The following is a 17,126-nucleotide window of genomic DNA, read 5'->3' as shown; positions in this document are numbered from 1 at the left end:
CGTGTCGCGGTATGCTTCTGGATTCGGTATGCTTCTGTATCAGAATAGATTCTCAATCTATTCTGACTAACAGAATAGATTGAGCCAAAAAAACTCCATAAAACATAAAACATATGAATAAACTGTCTTATACCTAGCCAAAGATGTCGGAAGAAAAAATGGCGAATAGGTAAGGTTTTATATTTTTCTTGAATCGTCAGCAAAAGCCTGCTTTATGCTATCCGTGAGCAATTGGCGTTCAAATAAATAAAATTGTTGATAGGTGCCTATCGCTTTAGTATTTCTTTGTCTTTTGTACATTTTGTCTGGCACTGTGAACAATGCAATGAAAAACACAGATTGAGCGAGCCAAAGCTCACAAGCTAGTCATTAAATACAATGAAAAATATTATGAAACTAACACATCATAAGTGCAATATTGCAAAGACAAATTTCTTTGTTCCAGTTGTGAAGACAACTCCGGCCATATTAAGGCAAATGATGCAACATCGTTTTAAACAGTGATTTTACATTTTATTCTTGAGATAGTTTCACAGAATATAAAAATGATATATGTCAAACACGTTTGCATCCTGTCCAGTATCTGCTTGCGTGATTCAAGCAAAAAATAATGTTATAACTCTGAATATTATTTGGCAATGTTGACTCATATTGGTTGCATGGTCATTAACTGCTCATGCGCGATAATCTTTATTGTGTAATCACTATTTATATGCAGGAATCTTCTAGAATATTACTAAACCAGTATATAGGTGGCTGCCATATGCTTGAGTTCACCCTTTTATGGTTCACAAATTACATATGTACTTCAGCTCTCAATTACAGATATATCAATATATAAATCACAATAGACCGTCATATGAAGATCATATGATACAAAGAAAATGCATGTTTTAAGTCCACTGAAGAAACTACTAAGCAAGTGCGTGTTAAAAATATTCAATCTTCGAAGAGGGATCTTTCCTGCATGGCAAGCACGACATAATTTCATAAACTTGCTTTTGCTGTTGACATCGGAAAGCTTCAGCAACTAAGCTGTGATATTAATTCGATAAAATAAAACAGAAGAGAATATCCATCGAAGTTGAGTAACAAGCCAACTCAAGAGCTTGCAACCTCGTCCGAGTCATGAAAAGTCTTGATGAAAAAAAGAATGTCACATCCATCATAAATGCAGGTTCCCTAGGAACCGCCTGCGAGAGGAGAATGCAAACGGCGAACAAGTAACATGAGTAGAAGAGAGTACCTGAGTGACAGACGCTGCGTTCAGTAAGAAGCCTACTAAACCGCCTGTGACCCTTGGCCTAATAGACACTGAAAATGGGAATACTATAACGTGGAAACCCTCCTGGGTAAACCTTTGTCAAGAAACCCGCAAAATCACTGCAGAAGGTGATTACCCAACACAAAAACGTTTGAAGTCTACTAACAAAAAATAAACCAGGAATCTAAAACCAAATAGAGCACCTGGTTCAGATGGTTTGAGGAAAAAGAGTTCTGTTTAGCTCTTAAATAATGTAGCTATCCCACAGGCCAGCTCCTGACTGGTTGAGATCCCAAGCAGGTAGAATATAGCCAGTGAACAAACCAGTCTATCATATTGCTGTAAAAGCCCAAGTGCTTATGTCGGTTTCATATATCAGCTAGGAACCTTTTTAGGAAGTTTTTTTTTACTCTTAGCTCATGTTTTAATTAATGATTTGCTGTGCATATGGGTTAGTTGTCAGCAAATTAAATTTATTTAGCTACACAATGTTTATGCAGCATGCAAAACCTAGAGGATTACTTGCATTCTATAGAGATTACGCTGTCAGATAAACAACCAAGGTTAAAATCTCAGGTGGTTAAAATTATCGAATGGTAATTATGTCAATATAATAGATTTCTGTTATAACAGCTTGACAAGCATTTGTTATTGTTGTACGGCTAGCACGGAGGATATTTTGAGGAATTTGGATCTGCTTCAATATTTACAGTCTTTGGAAGAGCAGAAGGTTTGTCTCACGGTAATTCGGAATTATAGAGTATAATATTTAGCAGTATATGCCTAGTTACAGTATGAAATAATGCAGATATGTGGTTGTTTTCTTAAGAGTATCTAGCTCAGCTCCTACCAGTGGTCTATCCATATATGCAGTCGGACCTTGTGATTTGCTTTGCACCTTATTGTAAATGCAATATCTACCAAAGTGAGATGCTGTGTTAAATTATTGCATTTCAAATATAAATTTGTTGAACAGTATTTGTGCTTTAACCCTTTAAACCCAAACGGCTGCTTTTGCGGCATTACGCAGGTTGTGTCAGAAACCCTAGTGGCCGCAAAAGCGGCATTGGCACGATTCTGTTTACAATCGCTGTTTCTAAACAACAACGTAAGCCAATATGTTTAATTTTTGCATAGAGCAAAATACCGAGAAATTTTACATCTACTTTTACCGTTTTCGAATCTACCTCCTTCGTTATAATAACAAATCTTTATTAGGAAGGCATCGCAAAAAATAGATACGGCTGATTCGTTGGTAGGTAATAAATGATTGTGATGCAAATAAAGAATTTTGTTATATCAACTATAAATATCTAGAGCATTTTGAGTAACAACAAATAATTGTAATTTTCATGTTTCTGTTTTCATACAGAACTTCCACCCATAAGGTCACTTGGCGAACTGAGAAGCGTCAAATAAAGGGTAAAGGTAAAACCACACGAAGGCTCCTTGTGGGGTGGAAGCATAAAAGAAGATTTGGTTACAAGCAAGTAGATTGGCAAGTAGAATTTTATTTTTTTCAACTGTTTTCAATCTGAAGTACGGTTGCATTTAGCATTGTGTGCCTAAGGACATTTAAATTGGTTAGATTTTAGAGCAACTAGACATTATTATTAAAAATTGTTTTTCATGCTGTTTATGATTAAATTCGTCGCGTCCTATAATATTTCTTAGCCTTTGCTTCCTTTACAGTCTACATAGAGACACGCCGGTGTGCGAAAGTCATTTGAATTTTTAGACGTCAACTTATTTGCATGCTGATAACTCCCACACAAAAGTAAATTATTCTAGTAACTTAAGTTTTAAACTAGTTAGGAGACGTAAACACATTTGTAGCCTCAATTTTATTTCAACATTTGAAGTTGTATTCTCACGATATGTCTGGTCATGTGACCAAAATTTTCTTTACTTTTTTGAAAACTTAGCTAGACTTCTAATAATGGCAACCTGGCATCTGCTGCTGCTGTGTTACTGCTAACATAAGTGAGTAGTCGAAAGTTCTTTACTTGTTTTTCTAATCAAAAATATTATCAATTGTAATAAAATATGTTTATTCACTTTGTAAAATTACCTAGAAAAGGCATACTAATGTTTGCACTAGTTAAATGTGGAGTTGTCTTAACTTGTACTGCAAAGCAGGCTTTATTAAAAATCATAGTTTTGTACGACTATACAAAAGGCACATATTTTGATAGAACATTATTTTCCTATTAGGAGTTACCGGCCAAAATTCGAATAACTTTCAGCACTATGACATTCCTCTAGGTAGAAGAACGTCTCCATCTTTATGGCTATCTCAGCAATATTACTAAAAATATGATTTTTAAAACTGAGACTAAAATTGATAAGAGGGATAACTCCCGGGTGGCTATGGGCGGTATAGGAGCTATTGTGTGAAAGTTGTCAAGTCAAGGATTACTTTTTATTGAGCATAGGCGCAACTCATTTTTAACACATACGCGTATTTATTCAACTATTTCTATTATTGTATAATTTATTATATAACTTTACAGGTTCCTCTCTCTCTCTCAGGTTGGTGGAACCCATCTGATAGATATGGACAAGCAGTCCTCTTTACCTGACCTTACAGATACTATCACCAACATCTTTTCAAATACAACTGCTTGGATCCTAGACGAGCATTTATGCGATATGAATTACTTTATAGCCAACTTTCAAGGGGAAGCTTTTTCTCCTGAGGTGTTTCCACTTGAAAATTACGTAATTACTTATTCAAATCCCATCAGACTATACCTTCACAGCTACATTGTAAGTATAATCTATTTATTGTAACATTCAATATAGGCTAGGGTTACAATCTTCTCTGCTAATAAAATGAGGGGTGGTCAAAGAGAGTTTTATTACTTTGAGTTTTATTATAATATTATTTAGTTTTACGATCCAAGTAATAAAAGTCTTTGTGTCGATGCTTAATGTTATTATTTTTGCCGTTCATATCGTAGTATGCAAGTATTATGGTCAATTCTGCATAATTTTACAGCTGACCTGAACTCTCTGTGGAGTAATTAAATGCAGCCATAGAGATATAAACCTAAATTGGCCAATAATAGCTATTCCCATTGGTTGCCTTGACAGACATAAATATCATGACAGAACCCACTCATATTATACAACGGCTTTAGTTTACAGTAATACCAGCTATCTCAAGACCACATAGAGCCTATTCTCAAAAATCAGAAGTTGTGGGGGGTTTAACAACAATCCAGATGTGAGACAATTCACGGCTGTGATGAAGCATCTGATAGTGAAACAGGAAGTGGCTCCGTCAAGTAGTACAATTGCTCTAGATCTAGAGATGGTGGAGGGTAAAGCTGGGCTCATACTATCCAAAAAGGCGATAGAGAAGGTCGAGGAGATCAATATGGGTCAGTGGATGGATGGTTGCCTGAAAGACTTCGACTTGAGTAAACTTATTGTGGACATCCCCGAATACATAGGCAAGTGGAAACTAAGAAGCTCAAAAAGTAGGAAGGAATTTATGTTAGATTGTCTTGGCACTGCCAAATAAATTGCTATAACAAGCGTAGACCTTCACCAGACAACTGCTGGCTTCATTAAAAACAAATAGGATTGTGATATTAAGGTACAGTATGAAAGATGTCTCAAGTCAAAAATGAAACAGAATCATTATTTTACAACTGGCTATATATCTCGGTCACTAAAGCTGAGGTGTACTGATTGTATCACTAGCATCGTGGATGTTACCAACTATGATGTAAACCAAGCAACGAATTCCCTAATCACAGTTAAGAGTCGTGGTGGCTTGACTTTGTCTTCGCCTGTGGTGATTGAGGTTTGCAACCAAAGTGAGAAAACGATGAGACTGTTGTTCAGTAGTGCTGGAGTGGAGACACACTTTCCCAGGCTAGCGCTAATTGCCACCATGGAGAGGTGGCTGAGGTTCAACATCATGCTATTGTCTAAGTGTAACCATCATGTTAGTAGCCTAGCTCGTGAGCTAGCAAAATGGTATATTTTGATTAGGGCACATTATGAAGCTAAGAAAGCCACTGATTCCACTTCACTGATCAGATCGAGACTTCACAGGCTCATCATATTTAGCCATGTTTAGTTCAGCATGATATTAGTCTATTTGCCCAGCAAGAGTTTGGCTCTTTGGGTGGGTGTTCTATTTGCTCCCTCTCCTTTACCCCTTCTCTATTTTTCCCTTCTCCCTTCACACTTCTTCTTGGTAATAGGGGAAGGGAAAACAAGAAGGGGATAGGAGAAGGGGGGGGGGGCCAAATAAAGCCCTGATGGCTCATCATTTGTGTGCAACATTTCACAACTTTAATAGTTTTAATCTATGGTGAGTATCAGATATTATCACAGAATTGCTTTAGTTTAGGGGTAACCAGGGCACCGTGGGGCCAGAGGTACGGCGGACAACCTCCCGTTTCACTGAGAAAAATTATTTTTAGAATTGTCTTCTCTTAATTTTTGAACAGGATATGATGTCATCTTTCAGCCATATTGTTTTGAAAACTCTGCATGTGATATTCAGCTACTGGTAAGGAAAAAATTGATTTCAAACCTAAAAGTAAATGTTAACCCATTTGATGTTCATGTTACTTGACAGAAAACTTATGCATATTTTTTGTTGCTATTGCAACACATAATACAACTAATCTTGTTCTTTGGTATGGTGTAATTTAAAGTCTTCACTGTTAAAATTATTTATAAATGTGTCAGAATGTTCAATCGTGTGGTAATCGCATTGTTCACAATAGCGCGCTACGTGTGCTATACACTATTATATGACTCACCATCACTATTTTAGTAAACAGTGGTTTATAGTGCATTCAACCCTGCTCTTTCATGTGGTCTTGTTTATTTTTGTGTCTGACCAATCATAAAGCCAGAATTGCCATTTAACTCCACACATATCGGTGGTTGCTATAGAATTTTTTATAACCCAAGATAATCAGTATAGCCTCTAATTGCGGGTGCACGCATGCATGTGGCTAGTTCCTGTTTTAAAGCCTCATGCTAAAACAAAATAAAACCTTTGCAAAAATTACGGCTAGTTGATGCTAACAATTTAGATGAGTATTTCTACTTAGAATATGAGCCAGCTGCCTCAGATCATAGTGAAAGCGATGATGAGGATAATGATGAAGATCTTGATAATAGGGAAACCTTAGAAATACAGCTTCTTACGTGATATGTGGCTGCTAACGATAATGAGAATAATAACGATCATCGTAATGAATTAAATCAAATTACAGAGAATAACGGTCAGCCTATAACTGCTGATAACATTCCCATTCCAGCTGTTGACATCAAACTAATAAGTGGATGCAAATGTAGGGAATTCTGCGCTATTTTTATGTCAGCTGAACAAATAAGCCTCATTAGAAGTGTGTATCAAGGATTACCGAAGGAGTCATTGAATATGGTTGTGTTGGGACAAATTGCCACTAACATAACAGGCAAACCCCTTCAATGTGCTACAATAAATCTTTCCAATGTACTCTGTGCTACACTGTGAGTGGCAAACTACATAAAAAGAGCTCTAGATTGAATGGTCACTTGATGAGTTGGGTTGATATTTCCGCATCCTGATGCTCTCTGTGGTCACCTTTTGTTGACCTTCTCATGACCTTCTGCATAGGTGTACAATTCTAAACACACTTCCAACACATTGATAAGTTGTTGGATTGTCATTATATGCAGTCATAGCAATATAGCTTGATGAGAAGCGCCCAGTATGAAGCCTACCCTTTCAATGAAAATCTCCAGGACGGTGAGCTTTTAGCCACATATATTGTTGACCTTACCATGACCTTTGGGAGGTCAACCGTCGATCGAATTTAAATAAAAATGCAACCATCTTTTTTTTCAGGGTATTAATGTGTAGTATGCCAGGTTGAATCAATATAGGTTGAAAGTGGTCGGTTGCCATGTCATTTTGATTTGTAAACAAATACCATGATTTACGATCATGGTATTTACGATTCATGAATCGTCAACTTTATCCTCCTTGAACCCAAAACAACAGTTTTAGTTCATCGCGACACCTTCTCTACTAAATTTTGCATAACCTAGGCATATATTATCCGATTTAAAATTTTTTTAAAATGCATTAAAATCCTCAAAACTTCCTGATTTTAAATCTTTGAATAGCTCAAGAATGTTGTTTTAGCACGATTGTACATTCTGACTGCCTAGGTCACAAATAACTTTTGCTTCATGTACCGGGGCACCATGGACCACCTGGCCCGGGGCACCGCAGACCATGGTCCACGGTGCCCCGGAAAAACTAATGTTGCTTTTGAGTTAATATTTTTAAGTTTTAATAGTATTTTAGTATGAAGAGTGGAGTTTCAAAACTAGTTAAATCCATTTTTGAAAAAAAATGAGTTAGGCCCACTAGACTCTTTGCTTGGTGAAGCAAAGAGTCTTCACAGATCTATCATCTGTGAAGACATCAACTCCCAATTCAATTCACAGACAAAGTTATCCACATCATTAAATAGAATTTCATATATAGCAGACATATTGCGTTTTTGCCCTATATCTTTGTTCCGCTAAAATGGATTTAACTGGTTTTGAAACTCCACTCTTCATATGCACTTAGGCCTGTAACTGTTAAAAATGTTTGTTAACTCAAGAACTTTTAACCGTATTACCTAATTTTACGGTACATCATGGTTCGTAACCCCATCTCAAAAGCTCCCCTTAGAACTGATGCGGGGTTAATGCGAACTGCAGTCAAACGTGTGATAGAAGATGGCATATCTGCTAGGCAAGTGTTGCGACACCTAAAGATTCTCAGAACCATTCTAAAGCGTTATCTAGAAGTCGCTCGCTAGAAACCATTGCGTTGAGAACGCTTGCTTTCAGAAAACGAATACCACAAGATTGTTTTTTTTTCTGCAGAGCAGGAGACGATGATGGAAAACTACTTGTTGACTGTCTCCAAACATCATCATGGGCTTACACCAAAACAAGCGCGCAACCTGGCATGGGAATTTGCAAAAAAAATCAACAAAGTTATCCCAAAACGTGGGACACAACTGAATGTGCCGGTGAAGATTGGCTCTCTGGTATCATGCAATGCCACATCTGTCTTTCTTGCAGGAAACCTGAAGCGACCAGCTTGAGTCGTGGAACAAGCTTTAATAGAAAAAATGTCAATGATTCCTATGACAATCTGCGCAATGTCTTAACTAGACACAACTTCCCAGTGAAAGATATTTGGAACATTGACGGGACCGGTTTAACCACTGTTCCTAAGCCTCCCAAAGTCTTAGCTGATAAAAAAGCTCGCCAGGTTGAACAAGTCACTTCAGCGGAGAGAGGTGTGTTATGCACTATGGTTGGTTGCGTCAGCGCTTCGGGAGCAGCCATTCCACCGATGCTGATTTTCCCCAGGGTGAACTTCAAACCGCACATGCTGACAGGTGCTCCTCCTGGTACTTTAAGGGTAGCAAACCCATCTGGATTGATATCCGCTGACCTGTTCGCCACGTGGTTAAAACAATTTATTGAACACACTCGCCCAACTGTCAACAAACCCGTGTTATTGCTTATGGACAACCATGATTGTCACCTCAGCATTGCTGCCATAGATCTCGCTAAGGAAAGCGGAGTTGTTTTCCTGATTTTTCCTCCCCATTGCAGTCACAAACTGCAACCACTCGACATATCTGTCTACGGCCCTCTCAAGAGGTACTTTAACGATGCTACAAATTCTTGGCATCTGGAGCATGCAGGTAATACCATGTCCATATAGCATATCACAGGTTTACTTGGGAAAGCTTTTTCTTTGGGAATGACCATGTCAAACATCATGTCTGGTTTTCGAAAACCCGGAATCGCCCTATTTGACCGGCATGCTTTTGGCGATCATGAGTTTTTAGGGTCTTACGTAACAGATCACCGTAATCCTGAAAAAACACCTGTGTCAATAGCTCCCATTGAAAATGCTTCTGGCTGTTCGTACAGTGATATTGAAAATACATGTCACACCATCACACCCAAGCAAGTTCGCCCTTATCCTAAAGCGGGACCACGCAAAACTGTGAGTGGCAAAAAGAAAAAGTCAACAGTCGTGCTAACAGACACACATGTTAAGCTTCAGTTAAAAAAGGAGGCTGAAGCGAGGGAGAATTGAAAGGAAAAACCTGGTAAACGCAAGGTTAGTTTTTATTGATTGTTGAATAACACAGTCCGATCACAACGATGTAAAATATTGTATTGTAGTGCAAATTTATTTACAATAGCAGCTATTTTTATACAGGCTACCACACCTATAAAGTTCAGCAGCGAAGAGGAAGCAGAGCTAGCAGTTGCATTGTCGGATAGCGAGAAGCCAAACAGCGAACCTGAAGACCTACCCACCTCAGCTGATAGGCCTATAGTTATTGGGGACCTTAAAGTCTCCAATTATGTTCTAGTAGTAGCTAGAGGAAAGAGAACTGTGAAGCACTTCGTGGCAGTGACACTTGACGTGTGTAACACTGATGACACCATCGATGTATCATTCTTCATACAGCGCGAGTCCAACTTTATACCCCTGGAGAAAGAAGACATTGCAACAGTTGACATCAACGACGTTGTGATGTTGCTTCCAAACCCTTCAGTTATTGGTGGCACCCAAAGAATGTGCAAGCAATTTTGCTTTGATATTGACTTATCCCCTCTGCTTTAATAAGCAACTTTCTTCGCCAGACTGTGTTGGAACTATTTTTTAGATTTTGAACACTCCAATGCAGAATTTTTTTAGAAAGATGTTTTTACATGGTTTTGTATAATACATATTGTAAGCTTTACCAAATTATTTCAATAAATGGTCTAAAGCGTTTTTGTGGCAGCAGTTTGATGTGTATGTTCACGGTACAACGGGGTGTGGTCCACGGTACCCCGGGGCCTTTGTACCGTGGACCACTTGTAGAGGGTGCAGAGGAAGTATCCCATGGCTTGTGTTACCATTTGAGAGTGTTTTCAGTGAATTCATAGTGTAGCCCACAAATCAAAGTATGATATAACAAAGTTTGAGGGCTGTATCTGGAAAACTATTGCGTTGGCATGAAATCTTGTGATTTCAGGGCCGCGGTGCCCCAGTTACCCCTACTGGAATATGTATCCAAAAAGGTTTTTGTTTATAGATACAACCTTCAAGTGCTCATTTGCTGGTAGATAGAGTAATATAGTATACTTAACAGGATTTTTGTGCAACATTTCATAACTTTTATAGTTTTAATACATGGTGGTTATCAAATATTATCACAGAATTGCTTTAGTTTACTGGATTATGTGTCCAAAAAGGTTTTTATGTGAAAATAAATGTGATTTTGTCACCTTCTTCTCATCAGCTCCATTGTTAACAACAGTACAGTCAAGCATTAAGTACAATTCAATGACATAATGTCATGCTATTTACAGGTTGACTCGCAACAAAATTCACATTACAGTTATTTGATATGAAAAGATTCACCATGTCTTACTCTGTTGTGTTGTTGGTAGAGTTGCCCCGATTTTAATATCGGAATCGGTATTGGTGCCGATATAGGTGTTAAGTATCTGAATCGGTATCTGCCGATCTTTTCTTAAAAAATCGGAAACTTCAGATAATCTTTACAGATCAACTATTTAACAGAAAACCGTATTTTAGCCTGCTAAACTAATAAAAATTATCAGCTGCAAGTTTCTTACTTTTACCTAACGAATTCCGGGCCTGTCACACAATATATTTCATGTTTATAGCCTAATAAACATTCACTCAGCTGAGGAATATTTTGGCTTTAGTCAAGATGTAATCACAAAGTGCGGTATGTCCCAATTACAGCGATATGATTTATTGCAGCCAATCACGAACATAAGAACAATGATGAGAAACAACTATGCGGTGTAATGCTTCTATTTACTAACATTACGAAAGGAATTTGAGCAGTCGATGCATAAAGTTATCTATCTCTCTCTCTCGATACTGACGATATGATGTATCATTTGTATCGCATAAAATAACCTCAGTGGCTTATCGGTATTTAGCCTGTCCTCCATCATCTGCGGCAGGTGAGTCCTTCAGTACCGTTGGCTACATCAATAGCGATAGAAGATAAAGACGCCTCACTGAGATAATTGAATCACTAACGGTAATTAAACGAAACATTTATTTGCTCTAAACATGTACAGGCGCAGAAGTTCGTTCAGCAGTAGAAGAGAGACTTAATTATCACAGATAAAGCTGAGCCACTAACAGTAATTACCATTATTAATTAGAGATTTCAAGAAACATGGACTGTTTTGTTACTAGATGCACGGTATGGCAGTATGTGAATGTATATACATGTCGGTTTTCCAAAAATACAAGTAAATAATACATCAATATTTATATTTTCTTTGCATTATATTTATATTTGCATAATAAAATTAATAATTATCTATGCAATGCAAAATATCTGAATCGGTATTTGAATCGGATTACTTTTGAATAAGAATCGGTATATCGAATCGGTATCTGAATCGGCTGGTGAAATTAGAACCGGGGCATCTTTAATGGTAGGTGTAAAATATGGGGAAATGTGATTACAAGCTCTTAAAAGCTCAAAAACGAACAGTTAATCGCAGCCACACGAGACTGCCGTAGTTTGAATTTTCTTTCCAAAATGGCTCAAATGTGACGTATCTGTGTTAGATGGTTTCTGTTTACACTTTCATGCAACCTTATTCGTCAAAATACTTCACAAATATACTTCATGCATTCAATAAAACCATGTCTATTGTTCTTACGCATCTGTTTTATCGTCATCGTAATACTGTCACTTTTAGCAGTGATATCCTATAACTTACCGTAAAAATTCGTTTATTTTTTTAGCCTTAGCTTGAAGGAGTACATATCATTGTCTGATAATCATGACGAGCCTGTTGGTCACCTGTGATAATCAAAAAGTGCTGCAGAAATTATTTGCGAAGTATTGGGTCACATGATCAGATTACGACTTGCCGATTAGACCAAACCAAAACAAAACTGTAAAGTAGCGAGCATCTATATTTGATACGGGGTCTTCGGTAAAACCCGAAGTGTTTGTCATAAACTAGTGCTACGATAAGTTTTATATTGCCCTTTCAATTCATGGGAGAACATCACGTGACAAGACGATAACCAAATTTCATGGTTACGTCAGAGAAATAAAGAGATTCCAATCTACGACGGCTTTTCATTGTTGAGCTTGTAATCACATTTCCACATATGTGGCACCTACAACACAACAGAGTAAGACATGGTGAATCTTTTGATACCAAATAACTGTAATGTGAATTTTGTTGCAAGTCAACCTTCAAGTCTGACAGGCGTTTTCCTTATTGGCTAATCTAGGTTTATATACCTATGGATACAACCAACATGATTGTCTATTGTCTTATTTAGATACAACCCCTTCTTCAAGCTTCAAGCTCTGTTCCAGCAGGTTCTTCCATATCTTCTGAGATGTAACTTTATCTACTATTCCAGGAGGTTCTTCTAGATCTTCCGCTGATGTAACTTTATCTACTGTTCCAGCAGGTTCTTCTAGATCTTCTGCTGACATAACTGTATCTACTGCTCCAGCAGGTTCTTCCAGATCTTCTGCTGATGTAACTTTATCTACTGTTCTAGCAGGTTCTTCCAGCTCTTCTATAGATGAAACTCTAGCCACTTCTACTCAGATTATTGATGCCGACACTCCAACGGTGCAATTTGCTGCCAACATTGTAAGTATGGATATTATCATAATACAGAGGTGTACATTTGAGTCTAAAGACAAGACAGTATTGACTGCAGAGTCCAACTATTTCCTTCCTGACTTCATTTTGGTGACTTTGGCCTGAATTCCTAATAGACTCGAGGCTTTCCATCACGTCTGTGCCAAGGCTTTACTTTGACTTGAGTTTGTTGTCTTTAACCCTAATTTAAGCTACAATGGCTGTGGAATTGAATTCATGGTTTGTTTTGAAGTTGTCTGTTCATGTTTAACACAATGAAAAATACTCCATTCCCATCCCCACAACGGTTTTCCATGCGCTCATATGCAGCATAGCCTTCCGCTTGCAGTAAAATGATACCTATATTATTTTTATTACAATTTTTAATGCTCGGCTCATAAAACAAAGTATTTTACATGAAATAAGCCTTTTATATAAACATAAAAGGTACCATGAAAAATTCATTTTTAGCTGGGAGATGAATTATGTTGTTATATCTTTTCGGTCATTGAAAGGCTGTTGATTTCATTTTGTAAGATTGATTTTCGCCATAAGAAATAGAGGACAGGAAACGGATAAATACATGGGCCCTTCGAATTACATAGATAGATATACATACGTAATGTTCACGGGCCCAGGTTTACAGCAAAATGATAACTTTGCTGTAAACCTGTGTTTTCCGGTTCTGCGCGTTTTGGGAGATAGTCGTGTTTTTCAGAGCTCTTCGAAAATTTCAAGATTTCTTTTTACAATTTCTTTCACATACCTTTTATTACCCCTTTTTATTATCCTTTATTTATATTTTATAAACAGTAACACTAACAGACAAAATACTTTACTGTGGACAGGCAGTTCGGCCGCTTTGGGCACTGCCTTGACTGGTTGACTTTGAGTGGCCAATGGTGGGCCCTTGGTTTCATCAAGGAGTTTCACTGTCTTGCTAGCAATCTCAAATAGAACCCCTAGAGGTAGAAATACAGTTCAGACTGCTAGTGCCAGTGGTAAAAAATCAGATGGATCTAGATTGGGTAGCAATAGTAGTATTTCTGGCAGTGGCATAAAGACCTCTGCAAATAAGCCTACTTCCCACACTTGTGGAGGTTGTGATAAGGTAGTATCTGAGGAGGGAATCGAGTGTGAAATATGTGTCACATGGTTTCACTATTCGTGCACGAAGTTTAGTAGGGAGTTAGCCAAGTCTTTAGCAATACCTGGGGTGCATTGGTACTGTGTTGGGTGTGACCACCCAAATTTCAAGACCATCGAATCCAGAATTGAGAAACTAGTTGCTGGCTCTCAACAGCACGACCAATCATTAATAGATGTTGATGGGCTAAAGGCTTTTGAACAAAAAGTTGGTACCTCTCTGATTGAAATTAAAGAACAAATCACCGAAACATTAGAAACAAAACTTGCTACTACCCTAACCGAGTTCAGAGTTCAATTAAATGCAACAAACAATCTCATAGAACATCTAAAGAATTCCTGCACTAATGATAACATTGATCTTACTCAGACAGAACAACAGCCCATGGGCACCGGCTCTGCTCACATTAAAACTTTTAGCTCAGTAGTCAAATCACCAAATCAGCCTGATGCCACACTAGTGAGCCATCCAAAAACGGCTAAACTTCGTCCTAATAGAGTGGATTTTGATCCCAGCAAATGTGTTGTTGTACATAGCTTTGGCAACAAAGCTCTGGCGCTCAATCATGTGGCCATCAGGCACAGTATTAGCAACCTGTTAGACAATCCGATTATTATGTTTTTGAATCGATTTGAACATGACAAAAGCGACCCTAAACTAATGATACAGTTTGAGAAATCTCCATCTGTTGATCAGCTACTGGAAAAATGGAATCCCACAACTGAAAAATGTAAGCTAAGACGCCCTCAAAGACCTTCACCGCGCATGGAAGGTATTTGCTTTGGGGTCCCTGAAAATATTTCCGAAAATGAATTACTCGATTATGTTAAATTAACTTACCCTTCTTGTGATAAGGTTGTCAGATTTATGTCTAGGAACAAAACAGCTTCCAGTACCGTTAAATTTATTTTTAAGGAAATGAATGATCTGCACAATGCAATTGAGGATGGGATTTATATCCAGCAACTTTGCTTAAAGCTAAATGTCGAGAGGGCCGGTCCACCCAAGCCAAGGCCTCTTCAGTGCTACAAATGCTGGGGGTATGGCCATCTCGCATCAAAATGCTCTTCTAACAAAATTTGTCGCCGTTGCAGTGAGGAAATCCCTCCAGAGAATGACCCCAAAAATTGCACTAACCCTCTAAAGTGCTGTAACTGTGGGTCGTTGGATCATGATGCAACGAGCCACAGTGACTGCCCTTTGTTTGAGAGGGTTCTCCAAAAATTATCAAATAGGAAGACCATTAGAAATACTCAGCCATGACATTGATTTTATGGAACTGCAATAGTATCCGAAATAAAACACACTATTTGGAAACCCTTGTCCGAGACTACAGTCCACTTGTCATCGTACTCACTGAAACTTGCTTGGATCCACTGGTTTCTAGCAATGAGCTAAAGTTAGGGGATTATGAAATTTTTCGCAGAGATCAGCCAACAAAAGGCGGTGGTATTTTAGTCGCAATAAAATTAACTAAAGACGTCCAAGTATTGAGTTCCTTCGTTGATCCCCTTGAGGAAGTGCTTGTTGTCAAGTTGATCATTTACGGCATCCGTGTTTGTTTCGTGGCATACTATCGTCCTCCAAACTCAACTCAAATGAGTTCGCTTTTTAATTTTTTTGAGGATAGTACAGATAGTAGTTTTGTTTTACTGGGTGATTTTAATCTTCCCGAGATCCAATGGACCCTTGATAAGCCGGTCGTTTCGCAAGGTGGCCGAGGGCTAGCCAAACAGTTTTTATCTTTTGTTTCAAAATATGATTTCGCGCAGCATGTAACTTTTCCTACCCATAGCAGAGGCAATATACTTGATTTGATTTTTTCGAATTTTAAGCCCTGCCCTATTTTTAAGGATGCCGATGTTGGCCTCTCAGACCACACAACCTTGTGCTATGATTTTTCTCGTTTTTTGCCACAAACTGTTCCTCAGGTTTCCCGCACGACTAGAACGTTTTTTGATTTTGGCAAGGCTCAAGTAGTTAGCATAAGGGAACAAACAGCAAATCTTTATAACCATCTTCAAGCTCTAGTGAGTTCAAGTACAACAGATTTTTTATGGAACATTTTTAAGCACAACATTTTAAACATAGCTAATTCACTAATCCCAGAGCGGAAACCAAGAACTAAAAGATTTTGGCTGTCACGAGAGGCCAGGACAGTGAGTCGTAAGAAAAGAAGACTCTTCCACACTTTCAAAAAGTACCCTATCCCCACAATTTACAACAACTAAAAGCGATTGGCAATTTATCCAAACGCCTTATTAAAAGGGATTATAACAAATTTTTAGAATCACACATTACTGAAAGCCTTAATAATGGGGACTCAAAGCCTCTTTTCCAACTCGTATCCAAGGCAGCAAAGGGGGGAAATAGCTCAAACATAAATCACTTACACAATTGTGTAACTGATTCAGATATGGCAATGTGCTTCGCAGAGAATTTTAAATCCGTTTTCACTGTCGATGACGGCCTCACTCCTGAGGTCTCGGCCACTATGTCTGATAGGGCTGTTGACTCGCAGGCAGATATTGATATTGGTGAGGAAGGTGTTCTGGCCATCCTGAAATCTCTCAACCGCCGTAAAGGCTCAGGCCCGGATAATCTCAGTCCTGCACTACTTAATTTTTTAGCTACAGACATAGCTCCTACTTTGACACTAATTTTTAAACATTCCCTAAATACAGGGTGTGTTCCAAGAGACTGGAAATGTGCAAACATCGTACCTGTTTTCAAAAAAGGCGACAGAAAAGCACCGCTTAACTACAGGCCAATTTCTCTGACTAGCGTCCCGTCGAAGTTAATTGAGCATATTATTGCTCACAGCATACGCAACTTTCTCGATCATAACAACATCCTAAGTGAAACTCAACATGGTTTCCGCAAAAAACACAGCTGCGAATCACAGCTTATTCATACAATATCAGATTTAGCTTCTTATAACAATCACAATACTCAAGTAGACGTTTTAGTTCTAGATTTTAGTAAAGCCTTTGATACGGTCCCTCA

This window comes from Watersipora subatra, chromosome 2 (assembly GCF_963576615.1).
Source record: "Watersipora subatra chromosome 2, tzWatSuba1.1, whole genome shotgun sequence".
Classification (NCBI taxonomy): Eukaryota; Metazoa; Bryozoa; class Gymnolaemata; order Cheilostomatida; family Watersiporidae; genus Watersipora; species Watersipora subatra.
This window is presented reverse-complemented; position numbering follows the sequence as displayed.